This window comes from Physella acuta, unplaced genomic scaffold (genome assembly GCF_028476545.2).
Source record: "Physella acuta isolate Inbredline_101_S28 unplaced genomic scaffold, ASM2847654v3 ptg001562l, whole genome shotgun sequence".
Classification (NCBI taxonomy): Eukaryota; Metazoa; Mollusca; class Gastropoda; family Physidae; genus Physella; species Physella acuta.
The window spans coordinates 23,118-29,117 of record NW_026733076.1 but is presented as its reverse complement, the minus strand read 5'-3'; positions in this window follow the sequence as shown (position 1 = coordinate 29,117).

Below are 6,000 nucleotides of genomic sequence, written 5' to 3'. Positions count from 1 at the left end.
ATTGTAGGATTTTAAAACTTTTGTTTACTATTTTAGATTGTTTTTTTGTGTTGTACATTTTAGTAAGTTAAGTGACAATTACTTCTAGTTAAGTCTTTGTTTGTTTGTTAGAAGCTGCCATCTTGTCAATGGCATACAGAACTTCAACACAAATTTTAGAAATTTAACTTTTAATTATTATGATATTATCGTCATCATATTTTTGTTTTAGTTCATCTTCTACATTTTAAATTTTTTAGTTAATTTTCTTAAATGTATATATTGCACTATCAGTTAAAGCTAAATTAATGTATATTACAATAATGTATCATTCTATTCATAATTATTGGGTTTACTGGCATTGTTAATATATAAACTTTGCGTGTTTATTTTCGTATACATATGTATGTGTATGTCAATTTATATAAAATAAAGATCAACATAAGTAAACATAAATTTACCTTTAAAACTAATTTTGACAAGCTTTTTTGAAACTGACCTTTTTGACAATTTAAAATAAATATTTTAAAAACATTATAATTTTATAGCAACTTAAAATTCAAGTACTTAATACAATTATGTAGCCATGCATTAAAATTCCCCATAGATATTCCTTATTGTATATCCTATGCTTCTAGTTTCTGTTGAAATAAAAATCTAGCACCAGCAGGTTCTTAGGGTTTTTTTTATCTTTTTAAATCTACTAGTTTTGTAAATCAAAGTTTGAGTTATTTAAATAAACATATTCTAGATCCTAGACCATGCTATACATATTTTTCTATATCAATTATCACACAATAAGTCTATTTCTTTTTATATTATAAGAGGTACAAACCTGTTTCAATTTGTAAACATTTACCTTTGGTGTTATGTTTTATACCAGTGTCTGATAATGCTATAATGATTGAATCTTTAAAAAAAAAAGGGTATGCAGAGTTTCTTCCAGGCATCCCCCCCCCCCAAAAAAAAATATTCTACAGTGTCCACCCCCCCTCCCCCCAAAGAAAGTCTACCCCCCCCCCCCCCCCCGAAGAAAAAAAAGTCTGGAAGAAACAAGAGACACTGAGGGTATAGGTAGGTTACCAAAAGTTAATTGAAAACAAATTTATTTACTAATGTCAAACCTTAACCAAGTCCTAATTCTGACCATAACCCTAAACCTGAGATTACAATACTACAAACAAACAAACATACTACCCTAACATGCTTAATCTCAGGAGAGATCATGGTATGACAACTGTAATGAAAAACTTCAGTTTTCAGTTAAAAATCTTTAAATTATTTTTTTAAAAATTGAATCAGCACCACTGTTGCCTCAAGTGGAGCTGAAATAAATTTGTGATTAAAGAAAAATAATATACATATTTATATAAAAAAATTCATAAAAACGTTTAAATATCAAGCTTTTATGTAATAATGCACTAAAAGGTAGAAAATAAATTATACAGTACTATTTAATGAAGAAAAGCGTGGGTACCTTTAGTACCTAGATCTATACTATTGGATACTTTTACTTTACCCATGTACTAACTATGAACCAAATCTATCAGAAATACCCGTAATTTCGTAATTGAGAAAATAAATTATAAATTAGTATCTATTGGATACCTTTACTAATATTCAGGAAGAGATCCACGCTTTTCTTTATAGTTATTTAAATAAGAGTCTATAATTTATTTTCTCCTTTTTAGTGTATTATAACATAAAAGCTTGTTATTAAAACGTTTTTTATGATTTTTTTTTAGTACTTTACATGTGTTATTAACACTAGCGTTACATGACTAAAAAACATTGCGCACCTATTGAACGTGAAGACGCCCTATTGAACAGCCTACTAATTTGGACACAATTTTAATTAATTTATAAAAAAATTAATTAGGCAACCAATTAAGTCAAATTTAATGTCATGTTGCATTGTCTTCATGTCTCGACGTACCAACTACGAATCGTATCTGTCAGTTAGAACTGCCTGCAATTTTGATCGGGCGTTTCGATCTAGACAGACTGACGACAGGAAGTGAGTTAAATAAAAGCTTGTAAAATATTTTACATTTCCCAAATATTTTAACACGTTTTTCTTAACTCAGCTTCGCGTTTGTTTGTTTGTTTGGATGTTTGTTGTTAAAATTGACATCGAAAATTAGCCCACTTCTGATTGCTCTATAGACCTGAAATTTGGCATGCATGCTACTTTCGCCTAACAATTTCAGATGCAATCATAAAAACTAGCAATTAGTGACCGTAATTAGCTTAATTTAATTACGCCCCAAGGACCATAAAATTGAGGACATGATTTCTAAAGATACCGACAAGACTTGAAGCCTATTGACACAGTTACTTCGGCCCCAATCGATGTGAGCGCGCTGGCCGTGATCGTATAGTGGTTAGTACTTCGCGTTGTGGCCGCGACAACCCAGGTTCGAATCCTGGTCGCTCAAGATTTTTAGTCCGTGTATTTATAAACACTTTTTTAAAAACCACGTTTTTCATGTGTAGCAACGGACTAAAAAGGAGAAAATAAAATACTTAAAAAAAACTTTTTAAAAAACCACGTTTTTCTTGTGGACTAAAAAGTAGAAAATAAAATTTTCTTTTGTGCTTCCTCGAGCTGTGCAGGTTCTTGTGATGACTGACAAAAAACGTGGGTCGGGCAGATGGGTCGGGAAATTTGATGGTGAACGTACCCACGTTTTTTGTCAGTCATCACAAGAACCTGCACAGCTCGAGGAAGCACAAAAGAAAATTTTATTTTCTACTTTTTAGTCCACAAGAAAAACGTGGTTTTTTAAAAAGTTTTTTTTAAGTATTTTATTTGCTGATTTGAACTAAAATTAATTACTCCATAATATTAATTGTATTAATATAGTTCAGAGCAAATCATCATAGAAATCGTCCATCTTCTACAATTGTAAGAAAATAAAGGACTGCCACAAGTAAATTGGTTATCACATTTACATGACAAAAAACAAAACAAAAACCTATAAGTATAACCAGCTGATTCCTATATTTTATTGTTTTCATACCATGTACTGAGTACCAGGTAACGTTTTACTTTTCCGAAACTTTTTTTAGATGATTAGAACTTCTGGTATTGCTTTCTCTAACGTCCGCTCACAATGCACAAATATTTTGCGCGCCATCTTCACATCTTCACATGCAAGCGCGCTTGTACATGTGATGGTGTATGTAGGCCTACATCTGCTTCTGCAGGTGTATGTGCATCTTCACATGCAAGCGCGCGCTTGTACATGTGTTGGTGGTATGTACATCTGCTTGTGCAGGTGTATGTGCATCTTCACATGCAAGTGCGGGCTTGTACATGTGTTGGTGGTATGTACATCTGCTTGTGCAGGTGTATGTGCATCTTCACATGCAAGTGCGGGCTTGTACATGTGTTGGTGGTATGTACATCTGCTTGTGCAGGTGTATGTGCATCTTCACATGCAAGTGCGAGCTTGTACATGTGTTGGTGGTATGTACATCTGCTTGTGCAGGTGTATGTGCATCTTCACATGCAAGTGCGGGCTTGTACATGTGTTGGTGGTATGTACATCTGCTTGTGCAGGTGTATGTGCATCTTCACATGCAAGTGCGGGCTTGTACATGTGTTGGTGGTATGTACATCTGCTTGTGCAGGTGTATGTGCATCTTCACATGCAAGTGCGGGCTTGTACATGTGTTGGTGTATGTACATCTGCTTAAGCTGGGTAGGTGGATTTTTTAACATGGGCACTAGCCACACATTATTTCTACCTTTCAAAAGGACTTTGGATCATTGGGATTAAAAAAAAAATATTTTTACTTTCTAATATACGAAGTATGGAAAGAAAGTCTTGTAATCGTGCTAAAAAACAGAGATTTTTGCAAATCTCGACGTTTTACAACTCCCTGAGTCGGAAAAACATAGTTTTGCAATGTTGTCCGTATGTTTATGTGTGTTTGTACACACGATAACTTGAGTAACGTTGCAGCTAGGTTGATGAAATTTCATATATTAGTATTGTATCAAATGTGTAGATCTGTATCAACTTTTCAGCGATTTCCGATAAACGGAAATTTTTCTACTTTCAATTTTTCAAAAGCCTATAACACTTTGTGACCGTATACCACTCTACCTATGTTAACATTTAGGGGTCATCCATAAATGACTTCACACGTTTTTGACAACTCCCCACTCCCTCACCATCGTCACAAAAATCCAGACCTACAAAAAACGACATTACACTTCAACCGACTACAGCCCCCCCCCCCTTCTAAATTGCAGCTTTTTTAAAAAAGAAATTTTTTTTATTTCTAAAAAATGAAATAAGCTCATACAACATTATTAATTTCTGTTACAATAAAACAAAAAATGGCTTTCTAAATCACGAATTAACGGCTAAAATTCAGCTTCTACTTTAAAAAAATGCGGCCCGCGAAGTCCTCTCATCCGGCCCGCTGAGATCTTTTTGTCCAAGAAAAATCGTTTGTTGGTGATGGCTGGGGAACTTTGCCCAGAAAAATCAAAGACATGCCCTCGGACTGAAAAGTTTGGAGACCCCTGCCTTAAATCGTCACAATATTGATGACCCTTCCCTCTTCCCCTATGAGTGTGCCGTCATTGATAGGCGAACTCTCGGGACCGGTAATTATAGCCTCAGTGCGTTGACGTTTCAACTTTCAAGGGTGTTTGGTTCTTGAAAGCTGACAAATTATTGATAAAATATGGGTAGAGGGTGACACATAACTTTGGAACCTCTGATAGCTACGTGCACCTGAGGCCAGAGTGGTGCCGCTTCAATAAAAATAAAAACCTTTTAAAAATATGAAATAGTAGAAACATGACTAAAGCAGTATTTTTCATTTTTTTTCTTTGCATTCGGGGATTATTTCCCCTGAATCATTATTTTTTTTTTTCTCTTTCAATTTGAACAGTGGTAATGTGACATAAGGTGAAGTTTTTATTCGAGCATTATGTCCCCTGATTTATTCGTTTTTTTTAATGAATCAATAAAAGTATTAAAAGCATGACAACTGAGGTTTATTTGCTAACTGCTATCACATTTTGTGGACGTGCAGTTAGCCACATTCATTTGCTGGAAAGTTATGTAATTAGGTTAATAGGTAGATAAATATTTGAAATTTAATACAAAATCATTAGCATTTGGATTAGTGGCGTAGCAAGGTCGGGTGTAACCGGTGCGGCACCTATTGGCGTCAGCCCCCCCCCCGTAAGAAAAAAAATCGATATATGTATATATATATACCATATACCATATACATTTGCAAGTATACACTTGTAGGGCCTGTATGTTTTTAAAAAAAAAATTCTTCTGGATGTATTTAAAGTTTTTACCCCCTCCCATACATGGATTAACACATAGGTTATTACGATTTCCAACCAAACCGTTTTCCTCAGGCATATATAATTGCAACGTTGAGTCGATGTAACTCCCCCCCCCCTACATCACCCCACGGTGATTGCTTTAAACTGTTCTCAGATAATGCTAACGATTTGTATCTATTTTCGGTTATAAATTCAGCTGGATGTTACATGTTTTCTTTATCATTAGCAAGTTTACGTCATGGTGTCAAACCCTCCCCCCCTCCATCCGTGTCGGGCTTTGTCTCTATATATTTTGCTATTTTTTGCCTTGGTGTCACCCCCCCCCCCCCCTAAATGGTGTATTCTGGTGCGGTCCGCACCTCCCCCCCCCCCCACCCCGCTTCGCCTCTGATTTAGAGGCTGCTTTAACGAACATTGCGTAAAAAAAAAGAAAAATCAACGAACTATCGTGCAACAACGAACTATCGTGCAGTTTTTTTGGTTTGTTTTGTTAGATCAAATCACGTTCTCCATATTTTAAAAACTGTTTAACTCTTTCATTAGAATTTTTTTGTAGACGCAGTCAGATCATGTTACACTGATTGTTCAAATAATGGTCGATTAAATCAAGCGACCTTTGTTTGAATCAAGCGACCATTGATTGAATCAAGCGACCATTGATTGAATCAAGCGACCATTGATTGAATCAAGCGACC